Source organism: Sciurus carolinensis, chromosome X (genome assembly GCF_902686445.1).
Source record: "Sciurus carolinensis chromosome X, mSciCar1.2, whole genome shotgun sequence".
Classification (NCBI taxonomy): Eukaryota; Metazoa; Chordata; class Mammalia; order Rodentia; family Sciuridae; genus Sciurus; species Sciurus carolinensis.
This window is the reverse complement of record NC_062232.1, coordinates 56,101,881-56,117,467: the sequence shown is the minus strand read 5'-3', so window position 1 is coordinate 56,117,467 and position 15,587 is coordinate 56,101,881.

The following is a 15,587-nucleotide window of genomic DNA, read 5'->3' as shown; positions in this document are numbered from 1 at the left end:
TAGGTGTCGGCAGCGCTGAGGAAGGGCAAGACCAAGGCCGAAGGGATTGGGCCTCCCTGCTCCTTTGCAGTGATGGCGACAGGAGTCACTGCTTGCGGCTGTGCCACCTCCTCCTAGGATGTGATGGTGACTAGGCTGGCTGGGGCACTGGGGCTGCTCAGGATGCTCTAAAAGAGATTTACAAAGTGATAAGAAATTAACAAAAGTGAGAGGGAATGCTACACCTTAATGAACACACAGAAGCTCCGGGTGTTGGAGTTCTTGGATTCATGCAACACCCACCCAAACACGCACACACGCATTTAAGCTTACTATGTCTAAGGACCTAAGAGAAAAATATGACATTACTGGCAGAAAAGAAACCCATTCGTATGACATAGTATATTTGGAAAAGGAAGAGTTATAACAGTTGGAAGTGGAAAGATACGGCGCACGTTAGTAAACCCACAGTGATCTTGAACATGAGATTAGAGTGTACAGAGGAGGCAGTTCTTTGTATTTGTATTGTCCCGGATTCTGCAGAGAGACAGAACCTGCAAATCAGACGTATGATATATCGTAAGTGATTATGGAGGCAGAGACTACCCATGATCTGCCCTCTGCAAGCTGCAGAACGAGGAAGGCCGGTGGTATGGATCCAAGGCCCGCGTGCTGAGGAGTCAGACTCCAGTCAGAGTGTGAAGGCCTGAGAACCAAGAACACTGAGGACAGCAGAAGACACAAGTTCCAGCTCATGCCCTCAGGCAGTGAAAAGGCAAATCCAACCTTCCTCTGCCTTGGTTTTCTTTCTGGCCCTCAAGGGACTGGATGATGCCTGCCCACGTTGGGCAGAGAAAGCCACATTATTCCTTCTACAGATACAGATGCCCATCTCTTCGGGAAACACCCTCACAGATGCCCACATCTAACGTTGCACCAGATGTCTGGTCAGCCAGCCAGTCAAATGGACCCACAAGATGAATGATCACAGTTCTTTAGGCCAGAAGGAACATCATTGGGTAAATTGACCCTGGGTAAAATACAATATCTGGAGTGAAGCACAGAGACACAAAGGAGAGGAGTACAGAGAAGAGAGGTTTGGGCATTCAAGCACAAGGTCTAACATACCCATTTGTGTCTCCTAAGGACAGGAGAGAGAGAAGCAGTATTTGACTTGATGATGGAGGGGAATTTCCCAAAACTGACCAAAGACATCGAGCCACAGGTTTAGGAAAAGCTCCGTGAACCCCAGCAGGATCAGAAAACCATGCCTATGCATATGGTCACTGCACCATAGAAGTTCAGAGATGAAATCTCAAAACCATCAGGAAAAAGAGTACCTCACCTCCAAAGAAGTCACAATTACCCATCTAAGAAGCCTCTGGTGACATCCCGCAGGAACCAAAGAAGATGGAGAAATGCTGGGGAAAGGTTGAAAGGGAGCTAACTGCCAGTCTACATACCTGCATGTGTGAAAACATTCTCGAAAGTGGGATGAAAATATTTCACTTTTGTGCCTCAAAGGATGCTATCGATAGTGTGAAAGGGTAGCCTAGGGAATGGGAGAAAATATTTTCAAGTTGTTGAACATGTTTCCAACCCATGCATTCAATAATGCGTTTGAACTGACCTTTATTTTCCCCTAAGCAAGTTATATGGATGTTCAATAAGTGTCAGAAAAGATGCCCAGTACAACTTGCCATTACGGAAATGTAAATCAAAACGATAGGGTGACCCTTCAAACACAGTAGGGTGACGACTGCCCAAAAGAATAAAACCCAAACTGAAACAAAAACAGGCAATTAAGAGCGAATGTTGGTGAGAATGTCGAGACATCAGAGCCATTGTGCATTGCTAGCGGGAAGGTAGCATGGTACGGTCACTGCGGAGCACTGTATGGAAGTCCCTGAAAAGGCTCAGCCAGAGTTACTACATGATGATCCAGCAATTCCACTTCTGGGTATGTACCCCCAAGGACTGATATTTGTACAGCCATGTTCAAGGCAGCATTACTCACACTAGCCAAAAGTGGAACCATGAACGTCCATTGTCAGATGGGTGGATAATGAAGATGTGACTGATGCATCCCCCTGGAATCTTATTCAGCCTGAAAAAGGACTGGGACCATGACATAGGCTGCAACACGGAGGAACCTTGCAGACATTAAGCTATGTGAAACGAGCCAGTCGAAGAATGACAAACATTGTAGAATCCGCTTTTACGAATTACCTGGAGTGGCCAAATTCAGAGAGACAGAACAGGGAATGGTGGATGCCACAGGATGGGGAGTATCGGGAATGGGGAACTGTGGTTTCATGGTTATACAGTTCCACTTTGGGAGGATGAAACGTTCAGCGGGTGGAGGGTGGTGACGGTTACGCAAAGATGTGACTGCACCTAATGCCACCAAACTGGACAAGTAAAATGGAAAATTTTACCTAATGCATATTTCCCCACATCAAAAACTGGTTTGGGACTGAAACAAATGGAGAGAACCTGTCGCCAGCACAACCACAGTACTAAATAAGCAAAGGGAGATCTGTCAGAATGACAATAATTTTTCCAGATGGAGTCATGGGAATTCAGGAAGGGATGGGGAGCATCTATCATGATTTCTACTGTTAAAAAATATTTTCTCTATAGGAAATTGTGAGGGGAACATTTCTTTCTTCCACTCCTTAAAGCTCTGCTCACAGTGATCAAAGTATTTCTGAAATGTTAGCACAAGCCTTCTTCCCTTGTAAGCCCCACACATAGGAGGGCCTAAACCATAATCCTCACTGAGGACAGTGATGAGAGTTGACATGGATCTGTGGGTTCAGGATATTTTCAAGGGACCTGAAGCTGAGATAATGACATAGACCTCTATCTTGCAGGCAGTAGGGTCCCATTTGAGGAGAGTCATGATCTGTTCCTCATTTGGGTAAGAAGTGGTTTCTTTTTCTGATTGAAAAAGGAGCATGTCCTCATGGAAAAATATTTAAAATATCACACAAACTTGTAACTGGGAAAACCTGCTATAATGTGCTTCCTTCTTCCCTGCTTACAGGTGGCATGTGTATTCTTTGTAAGATACTTTTTGGGCACACATGTCTTAATCCATTTTTGCTGCCAAATAACAGCATACCCGGCTCCGGGTAAGTTGTGATGAACAGAAATTCGTTGGCTCACAATTTTGGTGCTGGGAAGTCCAACATCAAGGTGGCGGCATCTGCCAAGGGGCTTCTTGGTGCATCATCGCTTGGAGATGGTGAGAGGGTGAGAGAGGGTTAGAGGAGACCCAACTTGCTCTCTGATAGCAGCACCAGTCCCAGCTGTGAAAGTGGAGCCCTCCTGCCCCAGTTGCCTCTTCAAGATCCCACCTCCTAACATTGTTACAAGTGCCATTAAACTTCCAACATGAGTTTGGGGGAAGGAAAATGTTCACACTGTAGCAATACTCTAGGACTCTAGGTGATGAATTTTATGTGTCAGCTTGACTGGACCAAGGGGTGCCCAGATATCTGGTCAAATGTTATCCTGGGCATTTCTGTGATGCTGCTTTGGGGCAAAATGAACACGTATACCAACAGCCTGAACCCTCCCTAGTGTGGATGGGCCTCGCTCAATCAATCAGTTGAGGACCTGAATACAACCAAGGTTTCACCCTCCTCAATATAAGAGACAATTCCTTCAGCCCGAGGTCTTTCAAAGTGGCATAAATTGGGTATTTCCTGCCTGTGTCTTGAGGCTCGCTAGCTTTCAGACTGGAACTATACCATCAGCTGTCCTGAGTTTACTGACTCAACCTGCAGATCTTTTAATCTGCTTGCCTACATAACCTCGGGCTGTGATTTCCTAGTTTTTTTCTTTTTTTTTTTAACTATATGTACATGGGATCTGTTTCTCTATTTCCCTGAAATTTCCAGAGGAATATGGATTTTCAAGTCTGGTTGGTTTTAAAGACACTAAGGACTCCATTTCCTGTGGTACACAGGGCACTGTCAGTCCATGGCATTAGCCAGCAATAGAGATAAGCAAAATATCACCACAAGATACTCTTTATTAACTACCTTTGAGAAGCAAGGTTCTCAGTGGGTTTGCATATGATGCTCTTGAACAGTTCTGTCAAACTAATGAATAGAATGAGGTCATCATGGCACTTGTAGGTTGCATCACAAAGTTAAAAAGAAAAAGATGGCCTCAGGGATTGCAATTCCCAGCTTGCAGGTGACATAAATGACCTGAAAACTTCTATGTGCTCCCTGAAGGAGACCCTCATCTCCTCTACCCACAAGGCTAAGATTGCTGAAAATCACACCCAGAATGTCATGCCACAAGCGTGGTTCCACTCAGCCCAAGGCACGTCTGCTGCAAAAGTTAAAGTCATGACATTCATTGGAAAGGAATGGGATCCTGAACAGCAAAATAGGGGCACATGTGAAAACTTAGATGAAGCAGGAACACATTGAATCCCTAGCTTCTCTGAGGAGTTTTCTTTGCCACTGGAGGCAGCTGTCCAACCCCCCAGTGGAAGAGAGTTTGTTTTTCAAACATGCTTTCAAAATACACTAGTTATTTTCCTTCCTTCCTTTCTCTCTGTCTCTCTCTCTCTCTCTCTCTCTCTCTCTCTCTCTCTCTCTCTCTCTCTCTCTCTTCCTCTTTCTTTTTCTTGTTGCTGGTGCTGCTGGGGATTGTGGGGTTTGAACCCCAGGGCACTTGAACACCGAGATACACGCCCTGCCCTTCATATTTTGAGACAGGGACTCACTAAGTTGCTTAGAGCAACACTAAGTTGCTGAGGCTGGCTTTGAACTTGTGGTTCTCCTGCCTCAGCCTCCCGAGTCTCTGGGACTACATGCGTGTGCCATCATGCCCGGCTCCCTTGCTGATTTTCTCATTTAGTGAATCATCATGAAATTGTTTCCGTATGATTTCATGTAGATATAAATTTATATTTTTCACCTAGGAATTTGGAACATTCTTTTCTGGTGATTTTTTGCTTGTTTTAAAATAAGTTTGCAACTGTAGAACCATTGCAAGAGCGATATGAAATTCTACCTCATATCCTCCACCCAGATTCCCAAGCAAGTCACATGTTAGCCCATTGGGCATATTTGTCTTATCATTCTGTCCCTTCTCTTTCTCTCCCTGTGTATGTCTCTCTCGGCATATGTATCTAACCAACATCTTCTGTGAACACACACACACACACACACACACACACACACACACACACATCTCTGTATGTATATGTGTGTGTATATACCTAGACTATATTCATATACACTTACACACATTTTGAACATTTTTTACATAATGTAAATATAAGGAATTAATTCTGATGAAAAGTTATAAATTTAATCTACAGGCAATATATTCAAGTCTTACTTATTATCTAAGTAATATCCCTTACAGCACAGCAGTTTTATCCTGTTCCTGGATCAAATTCAAACCACATCTTGCATATGTTTTTCATGTTTTATTCTAATGACATAGTATGGGGATGGTAAGGTGGGTCCTGAATTGTGGTCATGCAGCCTTGTCATGCCCTGAGATTCCATACAGTGGTGCCACATGGAAGCCTCGGTGGTAACGGAACCTGGTGAGGGCATTATGGGTAGATCCAGATAACTACTGTGGAGAACGCAGCCAACTGTCTTGTAGGCTCTCTACCTGCAGTGTTCCCAATCTATCAACGAGCCTCTTGACTAAAGAGTCGCAATTTGTAGATGAAGCAGCACCTGCTGACTCTTTTTCCTTACAGACAGATTTCTGTCCCTGGACTGACTGAATCCATGAGCTTTCCTACAGCAGAGATGACTGGATGATGTTAACTTCTCCCATCATACCCTGCAATGTGGTCTTATCACCATCTTGTGATGTTAGCAGTTATTGGTGACCATTCACTAGATCTGTATACGTCATTAGAAGTTGTATGTCTCACATTCTACTAACATTTTATCTTTTAATTACCCTGAAGAAAATTGGATAGAAATCACAGGACAATGCACACTCTTCTACATTATGTGTCATCGTCACATAATGTGTATTTTCCTAGAATTTTTCCTAGTATTTTTCCTAGAATTCTCCGTTGATGTCCATTTTTAAAAAAAATATTATTTTTATTTTATTCTTATTTTTATGGCTCATGTCATTAGAGGTGTTGTCGTTATTGATGCTAACATTATCTCATCTTTGGTCAATTAGATATATCCGTTTGATATAGTTCTGGCAGTTTTGATGGCTTATATGATATGACACGGTGTTCCAGACTTATCCATCCATTGTTTCTCTTCTCCCACACTAGGAATCAGTCATTTCCACAGGTTCCTTGGCTACTTTTGGTGGGAAATGGTATTGGAGTATCTCAATTTGAGTAGTAGCTATGCTCATTGCTCATTGTTTCTGTACTGCTGACTCTTGCTTGTTTTTTTTTTGTTTGTTTGTTTGTTGGTTGGTTGGTTTTTGTTTTTGTCCTGAGTCTGTCTAAATTCATCCACTTCAGACTATCTCTGCTATGATGACCCATTTGAACCCACCCTCCTCTCCATGTTTCACAGGCACTTGGTTTCTGCATCCTTATATCTTAGAGGGAGATTTGCTCCCTCTACTGGTGCCAGTCCCACAGAGTGGTCAGGGGTTGTCTTGCCATAAATACCCGTTTCCTTACCACTAGGAGAGATACTATCTCTCTTTGCTAATCAACTCAGGGAAGTGTCTTCTCTTCCAGTCCTCGGTTTCTATACCTGGGGAAAAAAGCAGTTAGAATTTCACATCTCTGAAACATTGTCCTTCCATGCTGCTTCTGCTAAAGTAAGCCTAGGTCCCTGAATGAAAAAGATATCACAGTCTTTTTAGGAGTATGAAGAATCCTCTGGAAAAGGACGTTATCAAAAGCAGTGGTGGTCTTTGCGGTCAACTTCATCTCAGACCTGGAAGGCAGGGGACCCTCAAACCAAAGAATCCTTCCGCTGAGAGGTCCTTGGAATCCCCGGGGTCTCTATAGAGGGGTTATTTAGGAAACATTTCTCAGACTTCAGCTTCCCAATCCTTTCTAACCCGTGGAAAAGTGAGTCGTGGACATATATCTGGAAAGCAGAGACCGCCCTCAGTCCTTATCTGGGGAGAGACTGCTCTATTTGTTTTTATAAACAGGAAAATAAAAGCCCTTGTCCTCCAAGTACTGATCGATCCTCATTCAGCAAGTAAATTTCCAATCCCAACAGAGGTGACCTGTGCAGGTGACCTCACCAAGTGTCACCAGAAAATGGATCATTTGGTCAAGTTTCAAATTCTGGCTTTTACCCTTCAAGATATATATATATATATATCTGACTTTGATCTGGGTACCTAAGTCTCCTGATATTCTAAATCATTTTGGGTAGTAGACATGGCATTCCTTATGAACAAATTTATATTCAGATGGCCAGTACTGACTGATCCCCGGTTAATTCGTCCTTATGAAAACTGATGGTCAGAAGACTCAAAATGGCAGCTTAGAAGCACCAAGAACTCATATATTTCTCCATGAGATAGAATCATAACAACTGAAGAGCAGCTGCTTGTCAAAATGGGAAACCATGGAAGAATACTGAAGTTCACTAGTGGATAATCAGAGACTTGGAGGAACACGGACATTTCAGATAGTCGAACAAAAGGTGAAACAGTGCCTCAGCACTGACTGTGTAGCAGCATGGCAGATGGCAGGATTAGATGTGGAACAGGGAGAATCCAAGTGAGCAATCCCTAACGCAGAATTTAGCACTGTGCCCAAGTGCAATCTGAACAAACAATGGACCTGGGATCTGCATAGCAAGCTGGCTCTGAAGAGGTTCTTTCTCTGCACTTTCCAGCGGATGCTCCCAGAGCTATAGTGGGAAGCCATTTGAGCAAGTTTTGTCTAAACCTGCTGCTCTGGGAGTCTCTGGGAACCTGTAGCAATATTATCACACTGTCTCAGCAGCATTAACATCAAGTTTGCCCCTGAAAGAGCCACTGGGAAAAAAATAAAAATAAACCGGGCTGGGGAGATAGCTCAGTTGGTAGAGTGTTTGTCTTGCTAGCACAAAGCCCTGGGTTCAATCCCCAGCACCACAAATAAACAAACAAACAAACAAACAAACAAATAAAAATAAACCCCTGTGAAAGTTCTCTGTACTCAGAAAGCAGTCTGTGATGTGTGGAGGAGAGGAAGCCGCTTCCCATTTAAGAATGGCATGGAGAACTAAGGTCATGGTCGGTCATGATATTGCCTGGGAACTGCGTCTTGGAATGTCAGAGTCAAGGACAGCATACTGCAAAGATCTAGCCTTCGCCCACCTCCCCAGCACTGAGAGTTGCAACTCAATATAATTTCCCTGCCTTCCAAGCGGGCAGCACAAAAGGTGCTGGGATCCCACACACTGTAGCAACTCACAAAGGTCCTGCCCTTGGAGTATGCAAAGAAATAGCTCTGGAGAAAATTGTTGTGGGGAACTCTGTGTTACTCCCTAACTCATACTGGTGTGCAGAACAGCTGAGAGATATTTCAACTGATTCCGGTCACAAACCACTTCCACTGGTCACCTGGCAAGCATTGCAAATAAAAGAAGAAAGGGGTGAATAATCCCCAGTCTTTTCTCTCCCCAAGGGACATATATCCTAAGAAGGTGTGGTAGGAAGCTCTGATCAGCATGGTTTGTGAACATCCACTCACTTCTGTCAGCATGGTCAAACATAGCAGCAGAGAGGAAATTTTATTTTTTATGAGGACTGTTTTTTTTTTTTTTTTTGCTATTGCTGTCTTGTGCTCTCTCTTGCTCTCTCTCTCTCTATATATATAAATATATATATAGTATATGTATATATATATTTTTAATATTAAATGTTTAAATTTTCTCTTTTCTTCTCTTTTATTTTCCTTTGCATTTTCCAATACTCCTGCTTTCCCTCTTTTGTTCTTCCTTTCTTCTTTCTCTTCTCTTTTATATTTTTAAATAAAAAATATTCTCGTTTCCATTTTCCTTGCTTCTTTTCTTATTTCTCTCCTTTGTATAATTAATTTGATTTCCATTACTATTTTAAACTTTTGATTTGTTCTATATTGTCTTTGCCCCTTTCTTTTCTGTTACTGAGGTTGGTATTACAGTGGTTGTTGTTTTCACTTAGCTTTTTTTAAAACATATTTTTGGGTTGCCAATGGACCTTTATTTTGTCTGTTTTATGTGGTGCTCAGGATTGAACCCAGTGCCTCACACATGCTGGGCGAGCACTCTGCCACTGGGCTACAACCCCAGCCCTCTAGTAACTTTTTATCTGGCTTGCTTTGCTTTTCTTGCTTGCCTTTCTTTTGTCTAAGTGGTGGTGTGGAGGAGCCAAATGCTTCAAGCACACTGGATGGATGTTCCACTAATGAGCTACATTCCCAGCCTGACTGAGTGAAATTGCACCTCACTCCATTCATGGTCCAGCCCCACTAGAACCTCAGCAGATATCCCAACCTAGAGAATAGGAGAGATAAAGCCCCCGCTAATGACCCAGCTCCAAGTAAACATGACTGGTGACAGTCTTCTATTCCAGACTTTCCTCTCCCTGCACTAAGACCCAGAGTTTCAAAACCTGGTCCCTGCTCATTCCTCCCACCACTTTGCATTTCAACACATTCTCCCCTCATTTTATCTTTCAGACCCGGGGTGGGGAGGGAGAAAGCATCTCCAGACTTACCCAAGCTGTCTTACCACAGGTCCTCTGCACTTGTTTCTATCCTTTGGGCTCACTACATCATCATTTACCTTTATTCTTGTCCCTTAAATCCATGATGGCATCATACTAGGAGGGATCTCTTATTTCCCCATCACCCCTACCTCCAAAATCCTGGACCATCACTATAGATTGGTTAGTTCCATGACTTTCCTCAGTGCCCGCTGTTCACTTCCACTCCCATCACTAGGAGAGAGACTGATTGCCTTGTACATCCTCCCACCCCAAGCACTAGGACGATTCACATAATTTAAAGTATGTGAGGGTAAACAAGTTGAGGAGCATGGCATGCATTCCACAGGTTTTTCTATCTCCCTGTATGGTTAGGTATCCAAGCAAATGCAGGTAAATGCAAATAAGCTTAAATAAAAAACTAGCCCACGAGTTTTTCTGTTCTTTCCTTTTTTCTCAGGATTATTTCAAGGAATAGTTGGTTCCAATACCAGGCAAAAAGTTGCCAACCATCCGTAAGTATGCAGTTTCTCTACATCTTTTAAACCTCATCAAATCTCCGATTCCTTAATCTTAAAGAGGCAGTAAATGACAATGTGCTAGACTCTGTTCAGTAGCCTGTATTGTAAAAGTCAACCCAACCGTCTAATAACTGTTACAACATAATGCAACAATACCTAAGGTCTTACTGTCTGTGATGGGTAGGAGACTAAGTCACCATGTAACAACTGTAGAACTAGATAAAATACAGCAGATGGCGTGTTCTCCTCAGTCCCTCCATTTGTTTGGGTCCTATCTAGCAGCCACCTACAAACAAACTGAGGAATCTTCCTCATATGTTTTTAACAGTGGGAGTGTTTCTGGCCCTGCAAGGGACTGTGGTTTTGCTATCGACACTCTCGCTGGCTGGCACTTTTACTTACACTGGGAATGTCTCCAGTACTAGCATTAGCGCCACAGATGCAAACACCCCCAAACATCCTGTTTTCACTCATTTTATAGTTACACACATCTCAGCCCTAGTTAACAGTTTAACCAATATTGCCTAAGCTCTGAACACTCTCAATAACATTCAATCACTTGAGGAACTTTTGCAGCACAAAATCTTCATTGGTGAGAGAGTCATTGGCTCCTGAAATGTGAAGTGCCCCTCCCCACGATGGAACTGAAACATCCTACTCCGGAAAACATGTGATCTTTGTGAAGGTCACACTCAGAATAGCCACCAGCAGCACCATCGATGTTTTACCCTGGTCTCATTTCCCCAATAGGTGTCTGGTGGGTCACTCAGGATGTAGGCGTGCTGCACAGGATCAGGCTCCCTCGCTTGGCATCTTGTGACATTCTATACATTCTCAGAGATGCCTCTGCAGATCTCAGGGAATGAGCCAGTGAGAGTTTGAGTACATACTTAAGCCTGTCTGCCCTTTTGATTGGCATTTTTACTTTCATATGCTCTAAGCTCAGAGGAAAGTTCTCAATTCGGTTGCCATCCTGTTCACAGAGTTCACTCACAGGTGGAGGGAGTAAAGTGAGCCCTAGGAGTTGCAGAGCCCTCGATGGGATAAGAGTTTCTCTCTGGTGTTCCTTTGGGCATAGGGACTGCTTCTAGCCCTCTGGTGACTATTTCGTACTTACTCTGTGATATTTCAGATCGTTTGCGGAGTGCTCCAGTACTGGCAGATGAGCTCCAGGGATGAAAATATGGGCTAAAAGGTTTCTCATCAGATCTTCTCATGCCTAGTACAGAGCCAGGCCCAGACAAAATACTTAGCAATTGTACTTTATTTTACAGCAGATCTTTCCAACAAGGATCCTTCACCAGAGACACAGCTCAAGCCTGCCCAGGGTTTTAAGAGTTTCTCCAAATATAACTTTATTTTGTTTTAAATTACAACCTGGGGGGACTTCTGGTCAGCGTGATGCTTACATAAGGTAAGAGCTCAACAGTCTTAAAAGTATTCTCAAAGTAGGCAATGATGTTTTAATTAAAGATGTTGAAGAAATAGAAACTGTGGTGGTACCCAAACATTGCCAAGAGAAAATGCAGTGTGAGGTGAAAGATGAAAATGATGACTGAGATTAAGAGAAATAAAAAGACTGTTCTAGACCTGCATAGACAGTACCCCATATGGATGAACCAGATGCAAAGAAAAAGACTGAAGGCAAAGCAAGAGAAAGGAAAGGGGAAGGGCAAAGCAAAAGCAGTGAAGGCAGCAAAGGGTTTGGCCTGGTAGACCCTTAAAAACTTGAAAAATTCCACATGGGACAGATTTTTGATTGGAGAATGTATACCTTGATTTTGACTATCACTAAATGAAAACTACTTGTTTTCATATTTTAAATTAACCTTTTTTTCTTCAAACCCAGAATAACCCTTCAAGATTATTTTGAGAACTCGAATAAAGTATTTGGTAAATGAAACCTAAAAAAAAAATTACAGCCTGTCTTATATAAAGCACCTGTTCCTTTTTATATGTGGAATTATGGACATTCGGCAAATGTGTTTTTTCATTAATGACTACTAATATCATGATACAGAATTTGATGATATTTACATATTTCCTCAAGCCACTTTTGAAAACACTACAGCTCCCCTCTCCACTATCCTCCAGATTCCTCATCTGGGAAAACACTAGTTCAGGGAAGAATAGTTAGATGGGCAGATTCAAAATCCCTGGGTAGGCTTGGGCTGTGTCTCTGGTGAAGGATCCTTGTTGGAAAGATCTGCTGTAAAATAAAGTACAATTGCTAAGTATTTTGTCTGGGCCTGGCTCTGTACTAGGCATGAGAAGATCTGATGAGAAACCTTTTAGCCCATATTTTCATCCCTGGAGCTCATCTGCCAGTACTGGAGCACTCCGCAAACGATCTGAAATATCACAGAGTAAGTACGAAATAGTCACCAGAGGGCTAGAAGCAGTCCCTATGCCCAAAGGAACACCAGAGAGAAACTCTTATCCCATCGAGGGCTCTGCAACTCCTAGGGCTCACTTTACTCCCTCCACCTGTGAGTGAACTCTGTGAACAGGATGGCAACCGAATTGAGAACTTTCCTCTGAGCTTAGAGCATATGAAAGTAAAAATGCCAATCAAAAGGGCAGACAGGCTTAAGTATGTACTCAAACTCTCACTGGCTCATTCCCTGAGATCTGCAGAGGCATCTCTGAGAATGTATAGAATGTCACAAGATGCCAAGCGAGGGAGCCTGATCCTGTGCAGCACGCCTACATCCTGAGTGACCCACCAGACACCTATTGGGGAAATGAGACCAGGGTAAAACATCGATGGTGCTGCTGGTGGCTATTCTGAGTGTGACCTTCACAAAGATCACATGTTTTCCGGAGTAGGATGTTTCAGTTCCATCGTGGGGAGGGGCACTTCACATTTCAGGAGCCAATGACTCTCTCACCAATGAAGATTTTGTGCTGCAAAAGTTCCTCAAGTGATTGAATGTTATTGAGAGTGTTCAGAGCTTAGGCAATATTGGTTAAACTGTTAACTAGGGCTGAGATGTGTGTAACTATAAAATGAGTGAAAACAGGATGTTTGGGGGTGTTTGCATCTGTGGCGCTAATGCTAGTACTGGAGACATTCCCAGTGTAAGTAAAAGTGCCAGCCAGCGAGAGTGTCGATAGCAAAACCACAGTCCCTTGCAGGGCCAGAAACACTCCCACTGTTAAAAACATATGAGGAAGATTCCTCAGTTTGTTTGTAGGTGGCTGCTAGATAGGACCCAAACAAATGGAGGGACTGAGGAGAACACGCCATCTGCTGTATTTTATCTAGTTCTACAGTTGTTACATGGTGACTTAGTCTCCTACCCATCACAGACAGTAAGACCTTAGGTATTGTTGCATTATGTTGTAACAGTTATTAGACGGTTGGGTTGACTTTTACAATACAGGCTACTGAACAGAGTCTAGCACATTGTCATTTACTGCCTCTTTAAGATTAAGGAATCGGAGATTTGATGAGGTTTAAAAGATGTAGAGAAACTGCATACTTACGGATGGTTGGCAACTTTTTGCCTGGTATTGGAACCAACTATTCCTTGAAATAATCCTGAGAAAAAAGGAAAGAACAGAAAAACTCGTGGGCTAGTTTTTTATTTAAGCTTATTTGCATTTACCTGCATTTGCTTGGATACCTAACCATACAGGGAGATAGAAAAACCTGTGGAATGCATGCCATGCTCCTCAACTTGTTTACCCTCACATACTTTAAATTATGTGAATCGTCCTAGTGCTTGGGGTGGGAGGATGTACAAGGCAATCAGTCTCTCTCCTAGTGATGGGAGTGGAAGTGAACAGCGGGCACTGAGGAAAGTCATGGAACTAACCAATCTATAGTGATGGTCCAGGATTTTGGAGGTAGGGGTGATGGGGAAATAAGAGATCCCTCCTAGTATGATGCCATCATGGATTTAAGGGACAAGAATAAAGGTAAATGATGATGTAGTGAGCCCAAAGGATAGAAACAAGTGCAGAGGACCTGTGGTAAGACAGCTTGGGTAAGTCTGGAGATGCTTTCTCCCTCCCCACCCCGGGTCTGAAAGATAAAATGAGGGGAGAATGTGTTGAAATGCAAAGTGGTGGGAGGAATGAGCAGGGACCAGGTTTTGAAACTCTGGGTCTTAGTGCAGGGAGAGGAAAGTCTGGAATAGAAGACGGTCACCAGTCATGTTTACTTGGAGCTGGGTCATTAGCGGGGGCTTTATCTCTCCTATTCTCTAGGTTGGGATATCTGCTGAGGTTCTAGTGGGGCTGGACCATGAATGGAGTGAGGTGCAATTTCACTCAGTCAGGCTGGGAATGTAGCTCATTAGTGGAACATCCATCCAGTGTGCTTGAAGCATTTGGCTCCTCCACACCACCACTTAGACAAAAGAAAGGCAAGCAAGAAAAGCAAAGCAAGCCAGATAAAAAGTTACTAGAGGGCTGGGGTTGTAGCCCAGTGGCAGAGTGCTCGCCCAGCATGTGTGAGGCACTGGGTTCAATCCTGAGCACCACATAAAACAGACAAAATAAAGGTCCATTGGCAACCCAAAAATATGTTTTAAAAAAAGCTAAGTGAAAACAACAACCACTGTAATACCAACCTCAGTAACAGAAAAGAAAGGGGCAAAGACAATATAGAACAAATCAAAAGTTTAAAATAGTAATGGAAATCAAATTAATTATACAAAGGAGAGAAATAAGAAAAGAAGCAAGGAAAATGGAAACGAGAATATTTTTTATTTAAAAATATAAAAGAGAAGAGAAAGAAGAAAGGAAGAACAAAAGAGGGAAAGCAGGAGTATTGGAAAATGCAAAGGAAAATAAAAGAGAAGAAAAGAGAAAATTTAAACATTTAATATTAAAAATATATATACATATACTATATATATATTTATATATATAGAGAGAGAGAGAGCAAGAGAGAGCACAAGACAGCAATAGCAAAAAAAAAAAAAAAACAGTCCTCATAAAAAATAAAATTTCCTCTCTGCTGCTATGTTTGACCATGCTGACAGAAGTGAGTGGATGTTCACAAACCATGCTGATCAGAGCTTCCTACCACACCTTCTTAGGATATATGTCCCTTGGGGAGAGAAAAGACTGGGGATTATTCACCCCTTTCTTCTTTTATTTGCAATGCTTGCCAGGTGACCAGTGGAAGTGGTTTGTGACCGGAATCAGTTGAAATATCTCTCAGCTGTTCTGCACACCAGTATGAGTTAGGGAGTAACACAGAGTTCCCCACAACAATTTTCTCCAGAGCTATTTCTTTGCATACTCCAAGGGCAGGACCTTTGTGAGTTGCTACAGTGTGTGGGATCCCAGCACCTTTTGTGCTGCCCGCTTGGAAGGCAGGGAAATTATATTGAGTTGCAACTCTCAGTGCTGGGGAGGTGGGCGAAGGCTAGATCTTTGCAGTATGCTGTCCTTGACTCT